Consider the following 15,394-nt stretch of genomic DNA (forward strand, 5'->3'; position numbering starts at 1 on the left):
AGATGTGTTTTCATGTTCTGGGTTATTTTTAATTTTTATTCAAATATGAAATTACTACAGAGAAGTACACATGATTTGGTAATATTCTTATCAAAATGTTATCACATTACAGAAGTTCATCTTTAATGGTGCTCTTTCCAAGGTCCCGGGTAGAATTATTAATTTTTCATTACATAATAATGATTAAAGTGCTATGAATTAAGAATATCAAATCTTCGCTGCCAATAACGTTTTGGTGTCTAAAGTTTCAAAATACTGTATTGGACGTTATAAGTGCCCTGCTTCAATAAGCGCCCATGGCGATATTTGCTAATATATTGGCTAGTGAACAATTCCAGTTAGCACCCTTCCGATTGATCAATGTTCACACAACTTATTTATTTGTATATAACACGCACTCGTGTGTTATATGCTCCCTTAATTATGAGCGATTAATTTCTGGAAAATATATCTGTCGTGTATGATACGCACATACTGATGTTTTGTATCATTTCAGGCTGTCAGCATAAACTACAAATTTTACGATCTTTCAACTCTGGGTTTTTTTCTCACCAAAATTATTTTCCAATAAGAGCCCCCTATTTCTAATTTTGAGAAAGCCCCGGGTGCTTATTACGTCGAATACAGTAACTCATGTCTATGATGCATAGCATACATGAGTGTTAGTTTTCTACAAGTATGAATACACTATGTTCCTCCATATCCCGTGAATACATACGGCCGATATGAGATGTAGTGGTCACGTGTCTATTTTTAGTCAGCCAATGAAATGAGGCCAAGTACAACTCACTGAAGTCAAATGAGGCCAAATCAATGCATGAACCTTTTAGAAACATATATGATAGGTACGGCAAGGTCAGGAGTGAAATGATACAGCAAGGTCATGATATGATACGTATCACGATACATAGTCATGATACGTATCTCGATACACAGGTCATGATACCTATCGCGATACATAGGTCATACATATCGCGATACATAGGTCATGATACTATTGTGATACATAGGTCATGATACTATCGTGATACATAGTCATGATACTATCGTGATACATAGGTCATGATACGTATCTCGATACACAGGTCATGATACCTATCACGATACATAGGTCATACATATCGCAATACATAGGTCATGATACATAGGTCATGATACTATCATGATACATAGTCATGATACTATCGTGATACATAGGTCATGATACTATCGTGATTCATAGTCATGATACTATCGTGATACACAGGTCATGATACATATCATGATACATTGGTCATACATATCGCGATACATAGTCATGATACATATGATACATAGGTCATGAAACGTATCATGATACGCATATTCACGTCAGATTGCATGCAAACTTCTTGACTTAATAGTTCAGAGCAGGTTCAAAAGGAAAAGCTAGCTTTAGACACATGTTTGTTGTGGCTATTTTTAGTAGCGAACTTGAAACGCTAATTACAATAGATGTTGTGATATTTGACAGACGAAAATGTTGGGGGAGGGGGGTCATTATACGACTAGTAAGTAATTTATAATGGCAAGTGTTTCATCTTCTATCGATACAGAAAACAACATAACGTATTCGACGTAATAAGCGCCCAGGGCGCTCTCAAAATTAGAAATAGTGGGCTCTTAAAAGAGTTAAAAGATAAATTTTGTGGTTTATGCTGACAGCCTGAAATGTCTATATACGAGAGATACATTTGTCCAGAATTTAACTGCCCATAATTAAGGGTGCATATAACACACGAGTGCGTATTATACGGGAATAAATAAGTCTTGTGTACATTGATCAATCGGAAGGGGTGCTAATTGGTATTGTTCACCAGCCAGTATATTAGCAAATATCATCGTAGGCCCTTATTAGAGCAGGGCGCTTATTACGTCGAATACGGTATTGTGTATCATATTAATGCATGAAAACTCACGATGCACCAGTGTATAGTTTTACCCCTAACAGATGATGGAAGACGATAAGCAGACATATATATTGCTGTTAACATTGTCAGTATATAGTTCACCATGTTGAAATGCTCAGAATAGACTAGTGCTTTATGTATAGTTACATAGTATTTTACACCTGACACATAACATCAGGTACTATTCCCCTATTGGGTCTTCATACCTAGCTTTATAGACAGATGTATTTTTGACAATTACATTTAAATGATGATGTCATCGAAAATTTACATGCAGTTACATTTTTCTTGTGCTCATTAAAAGATGCCATTTTTATGTCTTATAGTGTTTGTATACCTATAGTATTTTAGCTTTAAAAAATGGATATTTTCTATTGTTGAATATAAGAACTATTTTGTCTTTGTATTATTTGTATCTGAATGTATTTCAATTTACCCTTTTCAATTTGAAGAGGAATATGTGGGTTAAGAAAACTTGTTTTATAATGGAATCCACCAAGAACCCTTCATGCAGGACCTTTGTAGGTTGTTATATGGTTACAGTGTGCCAAGAAACTGCCGGTCCACTAGACCATGGCTAGCAAAATTTCGATCAGGCTAAAGATTCTGATATGTCCATATCCTGACTGACTCCTGACTGACTCCTGACATTTTAACTGTGGGTTTTTTGTGCACAGTTCTCTCATTTCTGTAGATCGGTACCTCCATCCAAAATAACAAAATAATTGTATTTTATACCTATTTCTCACACTGGTTACAGCTAAGATGTATTACAGTTGATGCACATTGGGATGTACTGTAAATCTTGAAATTAACCTGAGTGTGAACTAAATGCGCAAAATGCAAGTGGTCTTTGCTCGCATTGATAAACTTCACATGTATGTCTCAAAAAGGATTATCAACAATAAGACGGCTTCACTTCAAACTGTGATAGACGAAATACCAACTTGATTATAAACACAAACATGGTTTATTGAGAAGCAGTTGTAACAAGTATATAACAATGTCATTCAAAGAATAGGAATTACACAATGGCCATCCGGTGAGTTATCACTGCTGGGGTCAAAAGTTCTACCCACTCATGTCAAATTTGTTGACACCTTCAACGCATACCAATCAGTGAACTGTTGTTGGTTCAATTATTTTATTGCCTACGAACTTCCTTAATGCCAGTCAACAGAGTAAACATATAAACCTGTGTTGTTTTTATGAAAACACTGTTTATTGTTTTTACGGATGTTCACTACTCTGCAGTAGTAAGCGGCACTATTTGCTGTGGATTGGATTAAGGTAAGGTTGGATTAAGGTAAGGTTGGATTAAGGTAAGGTTGGATTAAGGTAAGGTTGGATTAAGGTAAGGTTGGATTAAGGTAAGGTTGGATTAAGGTAAGGTTGGATTAAGGTAAGGTTGGATTAAGGTAAGGTTGGATTAAGGTAAGGATGGATTAAGGTAAGGTTGGATTAAGGTAAGGTTGGATTAAGGTAAGGATGGATTAAGGTAAGGTTGGATTAAGGTAAGGTTGGATTAAGGTAAGGTTGGATTAAGGTAAGGTTGGATTAAGGTAAGGTTGGATTAAGGTAAGGTTGGATTAAGGTAAGGATATGTATCATTCCACTGGGGATGGAGTGGGGTGAGTTGCATTGATATGGAGTCTCATTTTGGGCTTTGGGTTGGCAGTCGTATTAATTTCCAGATTTACAGTATACATTCTGTATCAAGTCTTCTTTCTTTAAACCATGGTCAGCAATTTATTGATAGGAGCTGAAGGTATGGGCCTCATATAAAATATCTAAATAGATTATATGTACATGAAGCCCCGTGGAGATCTTGGGTAAATAGATCTTCAGCCACCCATGCTTGCCATAAAAGGCGACTATGATTGTCGAAAGAGGCAGGACAGGATCGGGTGGCCAGGCTCGTTGACTTGGTTGATGCATGGATAGTGTGGTTCAGACTCGATTATTTACAGACAGCCGTCATATAGCTGGAATTTTGCTGAGTGTGGCGTTAAACAACCAACAAACAAACATGTACATGAAGATACTATTAGCAACACATTGAGGTCCCCTTCCTGAATAAGTACCATGATGATACAGGGCACGGGGGGGCCCAATCGTCTAAGGCGCCGCGATTCGCTGTACAGAATTGCGTCCCTTGGGCACGCCAGAAACCTATGATTGTGGGTTCGAATCCCGTTTCGCCCCGATTATGTTTCTAGGTTTGTCAGCACCATACCCGTGCTCGTGGGTTTCACCCAAGTGGTAAACGTCTAAGACCTGCATCACTTGGGGCTTTCCTCCCACATTAAGCTGACACGCCGTGATATAACTGGAATACTGTTAAAAGTGCAATAAACCCAACTCACCCGCCCACCATGATGATACATGTCTACCAGTTTTGTGAGATATGTATTGGTAAAGATACTTGTTTACTCCCTCCCTACTATCCTGGTACCTTCTCCCAATGCCTTCTGGGTAAACTCTGGAACACGAGTAATGTGTATTATTATACATCGCACATGTAATACTTTTCAGAGTCATAACGACCCATTGAAGGACTTTGAAAAATGCTGTGAACAGATTTATGGTTTTGTAGAATACAATTGAGGAAAGATTTATTCCAAGTAAGGATAAGATTTATGGATGACTAACTTCTTTATTACAATTAAGAGCGGCTTTTCGATGTAGGTTCTTACACCGTTATCAAGCAAGTCCAAGAAGTTAAAAAGATTTATTCTGTCAACACTTTTGATCTAGATTATGGCAAACTTGGTCTCAATGCCTGTATCTTGTGAGAATTGTGGCGTCTACGAACCTGATGTACTGGAGACTGTTTTATACGCTTTAGTTTGCATTTTTTCAGTCTGATTTTCAGACGTTTCATTGGATTCTACACACCTGCTACAAGGGCCGGTTGCCCAGATACTCTATTTATAACTCACTTCACTTCTGTCTCATATTTGTATAAGTATTAATATATTCTTCATTAAACCATGTTAAGATATTTGTTTGTATGTGAGTCGTGTCTTGATTGTGATGTTTGTGTTAAATCATTATTCTTGTATAGTTTCACTTCTAAGTACACTATGCTAAACACAATTATGCACAGGTCAGACTCTTGCCTTTGTGAATGAATAGTGTATATCTGTATATCAGGGATGTAAGTATGTGTAGAAGCGGAGTTATCTGTAATTGTGTCGACAGGATTCAAAATGTGTCTTCTTCACTCCAAGAAATTGTTCATGAAAACTTGGGATGAGTTACCTCCCTTGTGTTGTCGACATATCATATTTTATGTTAGAACTTTGTCATAATTCTAAATCTTAGATCATATTTTCTCCCTTTCCCATATTTGAACCATTCCATATGTCAAAATAACAAAGTTTAAAAACTGAATTTATGTTAAAATCAGTTGTTTGTTTTTTTCAGTCTTTAAAATTTATTAATCAGCTCACAATAACACCAAGGACACACCTTCCTCTGTGATAGTATTACAAGTAGAGCATTTGATCTTGGTATGTTTTTTGGTATACATTATGGTATATGAATACTATTAGTAGCTAGATTGAACTAGAACTGTACATATTTCATATGGAAATCTCTCTCACTTTTGGTAAGCCCTCCAAATTATTTTGTGTTTTTCTCATTTCCATCCTCAAGGAAGATGCCAGTCGGAAGAAAATTAAAAAGAACCCCAACTGTTTGATAATCAAACAATAAATTGTCTGTTTGTGATATGTACAAAAATATGGTTCAAAATTTTATCTTTATGGCGCTATTTTCAAAGTGTTTCATACTGTTTTGGTGCTTAGAGATTAAAAGTGGAGGGCTAAAGAGTTACTTCCCTTCTCTAAATATCACTTCGATAAAATACATGAAACGCTTTTTTTAATTTGTTTTGTTCCTGGCCTGGATAATTTATATTCAAGCAAGTGAATAGGTGCATATTAAAATATTTACAAACAAAATTAACTGATGCTAATGTAGGACAGTTAGAGATGAGAAACACAAAAACAATTATAAGGTGTTGTTATTGTGGTTATTGTCAGTGGCCGAAGACCCGGGTTCGATTCCCAACATGGGTACAATGTGTCCCCCGCCGTGATATTGCTGGAATATTGCTAAAAGCGGCGTAAAACCTCTCACTCACTCACTCACTCACTCACTCACTCACTCACTCACTCACAAGCACTGAAGCTTGGTGGAGTTGTCAGGGAATAGTCGGTCATACAGACCCTGAAACAAATATATCAAATACAGCCCATGCAAGTCTATAATTATAGGCAAGTCTAGGTTACTGCAGTATCCAAAAAGTCTCTGGGCTCCTTTTTATTATATTTCATAACTATAATTTAACAAAATTTAACAACTGTTTTTTGTGTGTAAAATATGTTCATTTCAGAGACTAGATGTTAGTCTAGTCAGGGAAGAGACTTCCACACTAGATGCACTGTGATGCTGTGTTTGTTTATCTATCATATTAATTGTCTGATGTTTATGCTTGCTCCTCACATGTGTTAAGTTATTGCATTGAAAGTTCATGGAACACTTTACTGACAGGTCATCAGACTAATTTGGAAATGTTTTAAGGTCAGATTCACCTTAAGGTTTAAGGTTTAGTACACACACATATATGTAATGTATTTCACAAGGGCTGGGACGAGTCCAAATTTACAACCCGGGTACCCACCCCACTATTACCCGACCTAACACGGTACCCACTGTAGGTCTCAAGAGTTGGGTACATAGTGTCCGATTGGGAATAGTTTGACCAGAGCCCTGGCAAAAACAATTTACATACAAATATTAAACGATCAGGTCAAGCACACACTGAAGTTTAGTAAAGTTTTATCTTCATTCAAACATATAAAAATCAAAAGCAAAGTCAGAAAGAAATGCGACTATTAGCGACTTGTAGTGTAACCACACAGAGTTCTATGTAAATTTTGTCATTATATATCACATGACTAACCAGGTGTCTGGGTAGTCCTGTGGCTACCCGGGTCCTACTCAGTACCCACCCGACCCGAGTACCCGAGTTACCCGTCCCAGCCCTACATTGCATCTTAAGCTTGATGAAAACTTTCATAAAAAAACCTTCTGTTATCTTTTGACATTTTACGATCTAAGTATTCTAATTACATTGTACTATTTATTCAGCTACAGATAAGTTAAGATTATCTTCCAGTGGTCTTTCAGATGTTCGTTTATTTTTGTTTCCACTGACAGTAAATGGATTTTTATGTACATGTGATAATGATAAATTCATGTCTGAGCACTCTTCCCCGAGGCAGGAGCGTCCACTAGCCTTTTTATTAAAGTCTTGTTTCCACCCTTGCCACATCAAGCCCACTTTCCAGTGTGAAATATGATTGGACTAATGCACATATCGAGTCAAATCAGAGAATGTTTCACAAAATCAACATCCATGACTGGTACACCTTCGTATGAAACTGGTTTAACGCTGCCTGTCTTTGTTGACACGAAGATGTCTTTTTAATCTTTTAAACCCCCCAATAATTGCCTATGTTTTTGTGTCAGGGATGAAATTGTGTATGTTTTTGTTATCTGAATTGACTAGATCATCGCCTATGTTAGTCCCATCTTTGTGAAGGTACACGAGATATGAACAGCGATCTGACTGGATATCGCGTTTTCATTACAAGGGGTACAACTTGTGATCTAGGTGAGGTGGCGCCAGGGTCGAGCCAAAAAAAGTGGCCTTGATGTGGCAAGGGTAGAAGCTGGGCTTTCATATAGGCTAGTGGACAGGCTTGCCTGGGGAAAATGGTCCGAGCATATATGGTTTACATTTTTTACTCATTTGATAATTTCAGATTATTAAATGTTCATCGAAGAATATATTAGAGTTTTTTAAAGAGCTCTCACAACCAAGGTTACAATGCCGCAAACATTTTTTTCTATGAAGGTGACAGTGGTCCATGTTTTTGGATTGATATGCTCGGTGGTTTGTTGTTTTTGTTGTTCCTGGAATTTAATCTTCAGTTTCTGATAAATATTTTGACAATCAGTTACTGCTCCCTCCAGTTTCAATACTCACCATCCCATGTTTCTGTAGCATTTCGTAGTCGGCTCTGAAACGTCTTCACTTTGAGGCTTAGCCTGATTGTGATGTAGATTCTGTATCAAAATATTCAGATCATTGTAAGCCATTGTATTATCAGTATTTTTCTAGTTTCAAAAAGTTCATTTTAGATGTGTTAATGCGTCTTTGGTTTTTTGTAGTTTTAGTTTCTGAAGACAGTGTCATCTGCAAAAAGACTTTATTGTTTGTGGTCATAATGGTTAATTGTCACAAAAATATTGTATGTGTTCAAAATCAATGTTTGTACTCATTTGAATAAATTTTTATTTGTTGTGAAGTTAGTATCTGTTATGTGTTCATGATTATTGTGATAAGCAGTAGCATCTTAGTTTTACACACAGTTTCCCCATTGGAAGTATATATATATCCCCAACAGTGCAGCCTTCTGCATTACCCAGATTGTCAGAAGGGCTGTATTCCTGGTAGCAAACCCAGGTACTCTCCAAATGCCAGTCATAAGATTGGGAGGTACCAAACCTAAGGCCCCGAGAACAATGGGGAGTCGGACAACTTGGTACTTGGGATGCAAGCGTGACATTATGAAAGCGAGGTCCGCATATTTGAATTATTTGCCATGTTTTTCCTCAGTCTTGTCAATCACATTAGTGTCAAAGGGGACAGAGAAATTCATTGATATAAATGATTTCATTGGATTTATCAAAAAGGACAAGATCAGGTTTGTTGATCAGGCCTGGATAGGTCTGAGGCTGTATATGGCGTATTCCAAAGAATTTTGTATTTATCATTTTCCATGACGCTCTCTACATATTCTGGGTTGTACCATGGATGGACCTCTGCGTCAAACCACAAGCATTGCAAAGACAGTAATAAAATGATCGAGCCACTCCATCATGTCGCTTAAGATACTGTGTTTGTGCCATAGCTGGGCATCCACTGACAATGTGTTCGACAATCTCATTAAATTCATTGCATATTCTACGTTTCATATTTACATCTGGATTCAAAATCACACATTGACAGTTTCGAGTGGGAAGTGACTGGTCCTGAGGAGCAAACAGAAAGCATTCTGTTTCACTTTTCAGGCCAGCTGACTTCAGCAAAGGACTGTGCAGGGTTGCTGATCTTCTCAACATACTGCACATAAACTGTTGCAGTGGCTTAGGTCTTTAGCAAACCATGCTTGCCGTAAAAGGCGACTATGCTTGTCGTAGGAGGCGACTAACATGATCGGTCAGGCTCGCTGACTTGGTTGATACATGTCATCGATCCCAATTGCGTGGATTGATGCTCATGATATTAATCACTGAATTGTCTTGTCCAGACTCGATTATTTACAGACAGCCGTCATATAGCTGGAATATTACTGAGTGCGGCGTCAAGCAACAAACAAACAAATAAACGATGCAGTTGACATTCAGAGAGCCTCTCCTTGAAAACTGAGCCTGGGCTGATTTGATATGGCATTTCGCTTGGTTGACACTCATATCTGTACCATCCAGCAGTACAGAATCATCAACAAAATCAACATTGAGATTGAGATTATGTCCCTCATCCTTGGCTCATTTAAGGACACTGTGGAATGCCTTGTTTTCATCATGAGAATCATCAGACAAATGTGTGCTAAAGTGCACATTACAATTCTATCTTGAAGAGCCTCCATGTTAGTCAAACCACGCCCTCCAATTATAATTGGTAAATCTAAGCGATTGAGGGAAGAGCGTGGGTGGTGGGATCTATTTTGTGAGCTCATGTGTGGGTCATCAGTGACAAATGCATCGGGTTATTTAGAAAGAATAATGCAAACGTTCATTTAAAATGTTGGTTATGCTACTGTTGGAACTGAGGGTTCATGCAAAGATGTCTGACGAGTGTTGGCAGTTAGCTCACCAGGTTCACAGCGTTACATCCAGGTGACACAACTGCTTGACCAAAAGCGACGAGCAGCACAGACAGCTGCAACCATTCAAGGTCCACGTCATCCCTTGTCAGCCGACGTAGTTCATCGTCGTCCAAGTGAGGCGGGAATCAGATGTGGTCGTCCTTATGTTGGGGCCATACTGACTCAATGTCACCGCCAACGCCTGCAGTGGGCCCAACAGCACCTGCGTTGGCGACGTCAACATTGGCAACAAGTTGTCTTTTCGGGCGAATCAAGGTTAAACCTTTCTCAAGCCGATGGCCGCATCAGAGTGTGGAGACGACGTAATGAGCGTTACGCTAACTGCTGTGTCTTACAGGTCGACCGGTTGAGAGGAGGAAGCATCACGATGTTGTTGACTTCAGTTGTCATCACACGACGGCCTCACACGACCCCTCTACACGTGTTCCGTCAGCGTGTGACTGATGTGTACAGGGACGATGTTATTCGCAATCACGTCAGGCCTCTCTTCCTGGCTCAACCTCAGCTCCAGGTCTTTCAGCAGGACAACGCTCGGTCCCATACAGTATGGGTCTCTATGGACTTCCTCAGAGTGATTCCCGTGATTCCCTGAGCGTCTTTGTCACCGGACATGGCGCCATTTGAGCAAGTCTTGGACGAGGCAGCCATATACACTTCAGGAACTGGAAGCCTTTTTGTTGCGGGAATGGAAGGGGATGTGTGTGTGTGTGTGTGTCTGTGTGTATGTGTGTGTGTGTGTCCTTTGCGGTTGAGTATAGTAGCATTTTGGAATTGTTCAGCCACCTCTTACGTTAGTCACCTTTTGCGACAATCATAGTCGCCTTTTACGGCAAGCAAAAATGATGATACAAGTGTTAAATCCACAAGGGAAATGTCCTATTTACCATCGTCACCGTCACATTGACAGTGTTTTGAGTAACCATAGCAGATTCATAAAGGACATTTTCCTTAACTGAACCGTTATAATCACTTAACTACACCCACAGAGAATATGTGGGATGATTCAAAATATTTTTATAACCCTTAGCAGAGTTTTTCCTGTATTCTAAATATTGATTATGATCACATATCTGTTGTCATTGATAAATGATGTCAGCTTCAAAAACATTGTGGGAGTATTATTTCATGGAAGGCAATATATAGATTTCTAACATTAGGATTATAAGAGAAAAGATTGTGTCTAAATCAGCAAATCTATTTATTTAGAATTTACTTTCATGCCACAGAAGCATTTCTTGAAAACGAATTCCTTTTAGTAATGGATTTTTTTCACACTAAAACTATTACAAGGTTTGACTATTTGGAGTCAGACTTTGAGCTCTTTTTTTAGAATATTGTGAGGTGCATTAGTAAACCAATCTCATTCAAATCAGATCTTAGTTCTCGCTACCGCTAAACAAAGATCTGAGGACATCCCATTAAAGGTCACGTCTGACCGACCTTGCGCGAACTTTGACCGACCTATGGAATGACTGACACTAAGCCAACATTAGCCAATCAGAAGGAAGCTTTCTCGTGCTTTACGGCACTAATTTCAAATTGACGACTACGCTTCGAAGCAAATTTTCACAAATTCTCGATTAAAAGTAATTTGAAACCTGAACAAAAGAACATACTGGAATGGCCAATAGATGGTCTAGAGTGTATGGATTCAGTCGTTAAACCCACAACTATCGTTCGGAATACCCCGTGTTAAATTTCTCGAGGTTGCATGATTAGGTCACATTCCGACTGTCACTTTCATGATCTGGTAAGCGACGCTCTGATTGGTCGGATGAAAGGTCGTTCTGACGTGATCGCCATGGGATGTCCTCAGATCTTTGTTTACTGTTAGCGAGAACCAAGATCTGATTTTAATGAGATTGATCAGTAAGCCTTCCATTTACTCTGGTTCGTGTGGAGTGACTAGGTTTGGGCACCACTAGATCAAGATGTTCTTTTGCGATAGACACAAGACAGTTTATCATTATTTACAGACCGCCGTCATCTCGCTGGAATATTGCTGAGTGCGGCGTTCAACAACAAACAACAACACTTTATCTGTTCCTACTTAGAGGTGGAATCGAAACAGAGAGCTACCGATGGCCATCTTCCCGAGGCAAGAGCGTCCACTAGCCTTTCTATCAAAGTCTTGTTTCCACCCTTGCCACATCAAGAACACTTTCCTAAATATGATTGGACGATCGCACATAACGATAGTCCAATCAGAGTACGTTTCACAAAATCAACATCCACGAATGGTACACCTTCGTATGAAAGTGATTTACCGCTGTTTTTGTTGACACGAATATGTCTTTTACGTCTTCTAACCCCCCATGACTATGTTTTTGTGTCAGGGATAAAATTGCGAATGTTTTCGTTATCTGGTCAACTAGGTCGTCGCCTATGGTAGTCGCCATCTTTGACAAGCTACACGAGATAAGAACAACGATCTGATTGGATCTCGCGTTTTCATTTCAAGGGGCACAACTCGTGATCTACGCGAGGTGACGCCAGGGTCAAGCCAAGAAAAGTGACCTTGATGTGGCAAGGGTAGAAACTAGGCTTTGATACAGGCTCGTGGAAACGCTTGCCTCGGGGAGTTGCCGATGGCAGTGTCAGGCTGTTTCACACATGGCCATCACTAGAAGCTGGCTTAGTGAGCAGACTTTGAGCCATGCAATGACATGAACACTTTGAGGGTAGTTTTAGAGACTGATCATCCTCCCGAGGCAAGGGAGTTAACTGACTTTAAAAGTCATTTAACCCCCCATCGGGAAGATGGAGCCCGACTGACCGGGAATGACTTTAACCTGTTGGTTTGAACAGTTGCATAAGATTGTGTTTAGCTGTTAATCCTAACCATACGAACAGCCTCCAATGTGAAATTTTGTTCACAACCGACAGCGACATAGCGACAGCTTTCTTGCATTTTGGACATGCTCAATTTGCAGCAATGTGGTAACCCCCATAGTGAGAGCATTTAAATCCAGAAGTACACCTTTCCACTGTATGATCACCGCTACAAGGGGAGCAGCAAGACTTGGTTTTACATTTAGATGCAGCGTTGACATGTGAAGCAGCGTTTGTTAAGGGGTGTAAACAGTCGAACACGGAACGTCTGGCAAACATAGAATCCTCTCAGGGAGGATGGGAGATGAAAATGTCAACTGTACAGATTTTGTAACTCCTGATTCTCTACCACTTCGCAAACATTTCACATGAATAAACTTGGGGTCTTTCGGCTGTTTTAGGATGTCGTCCAATAAGCTATCAAGGACATTAAGTATCACACCTTTACTCCCGGAGAGACCTTCAAACAAGCGAGATATGCAGGCAGTGAAATATATGGAATCTTAGAAGGGACACATTGTTGCATTGTCGCGCTTTGGTTAATTTTGCCAATTTTTACAAGGTCGACAATGCGACAATGTCCCTTCTAGTATTCCATACTTTGGCAAAATAAACCCATATTTTTAATTAACAGTTCTAAGATACCTACCTGAGTATAAAATAGAATGAGCTATTGCAAATATGACAATAATAAGCGTGGTCAGCTCAAAGCCTGTTACCGGAGGGCACATGCCACATACCGCTGCAGTTGAAAACATTCATTTACTCTCAGGTATTATAGTCAATCTCACAGTCCCTGGACCACATTATTTTCCCTTCCGCCCACCCCTTTCTGTAATGAAAACTCCCCAAATTAAGCAAGTCTAGATTTTCCTCAAGTTCAGACCCATCTCACTGAGGTTCCTTTTCAATTTAAAGGGGGTTACTTGTTTCTATCAAAATTATATATTTTCAGAGACAAAACGTTTGTCTAACAAGCAGTTTAATTCTACACCAGTGTCCCGGATGTCTGATATGAAGCTGCAACAGTGTCCTGGCTTGTTGCAGTCTCATTTAAATCAGATCTCCATGCTCGCTGCCGCTATACACCTTCCCGGGGCAAGGGAGTTAACAGACTATAAAAAACCAGTTTCCACCCTTACCGAACTAGGCTCGAATTTCTGGGCTCGATAGTGGCGCCACCAGTGGCTATTAAGAGTTATGTCCCTTCCATGCCCCCGTATTGACCAATCAGATTCCCTCTGTCGTATCACTTGCATTAGCTTCATATAAAATGGCGGTACCCTGTGACGACGATCTGATCGATAATCAAGATCTGTGTTGCAGTAAAACGGGTCTTACTTAGCGAAGTGCATCAAATCACGTGAGCGCCTCAATTAAAAACATGAACAGATTTGGAACATATCTGTTGATGCTTTACAAATTCTGCAAGCGATCGAAATCTGCACGGCAGTTGATATATACTAGGGTATATAGTTGATATATACTCAACAACAAAATTCCTGTGACACCAATATTTAAGTGTATTTTTCAAACAAGTAAAGTTTGGTTTTCAATATTGGAATACATGTATGGAACCAAGTCACAAAAACGCAACTGCTACAGAAAAGCATGCATTCCATGCAAAAGTTGACTTTTATGCAAGCCCCATGCATTTCACTACCCAAGAATGGGTATAAAAACATGTGCGTTAACGGGACTCCATGTGCATTGTTTAACATCGTGCTGACAACAACCACTCAGAAAAACAACAACATTACGCAATTATTCAACATTACGAAATGCCACGCCTGTCCGAGAATGAGCATCTGCGAACCATTGGTATGCTGGAAGCAGGATCGAGTCAACGTGATGTTGCAAGACAATTTAACGTTCACAGAAACACCATTTGGTGTTTATGGCAACCTTAGCAAAAGACGAATGCTGTCAGAGACCATCCTCGGAGTGACAGGCCACGCGTAACCAATAATTGACAAGACAGCTGGATTCGAACGACACACCTACGAAATCGATTCCAGCCAGCAACAGAGACTGCAAGAAGCATCCCTGGCCTTCGACGAATATCTTCACAAACCGTACGTCGCCGCCTCAGATGTGCAGGGATTGTCGCCAGAAAACCCTCCAGGCGTCCCATTTTGACAGGAAACCACCGTCAAGCACGTCTACAGTGGTGCAGACAGCGTCTACGCTGGACGGCCATGCAGTGAGGACAAGTTCTATTCACTGACGAGTCTCGTTTTCACCTCAGCCACTGCGATGGACGGATTCGAGTGTACCGACCTCAAAGGTGAACGTTACGTCAATCATTGTGTCATGGAAGAAGATCGGTTCGGGGGCGGAAGCGTTATGATATGGGATGGGATAACAGCAAGACCTAGGGCCCATTTGATAGTGGTAGAGGGAATTCTCAATGGACAGCGCTACCGCGACGAGATCAGCGGCCCTGTTGTTCTACCGTTTTTGCGTCGTCATGGCCCAGGCATTACCTTTCAACATGACAACGCCCGGCCTCATATTGCTCGACTTGTTCAGGATTCTCTTCAACAAAACAACGTGAATGTCATCCCTTGGCCGGCTCGCTCCCCTGATCTGTCACCAAACGAGCACATGTGGGATGAGATAGATCGGCGCCTTCGACGTCAACCAAGTGTTCCACAGACAATCCAG

This window comes from Haliotis rufescens, unplaced genomic scaffold (assembly GCF_023055435.1).
Source record: "Haliotis rufescens isolate VD_foot unplaced genomic scaffold, xgHalRufe1.0.p SCAF_20, whole genome shotgun sequence".
NCBI classification, from domain to species: domain Eukaryota; kingdom Metazoa; phylum Mollusca; class Gastropoda; order Lepetellida; family Haliotidae; genus Haliotis; species Haliotis rufescens.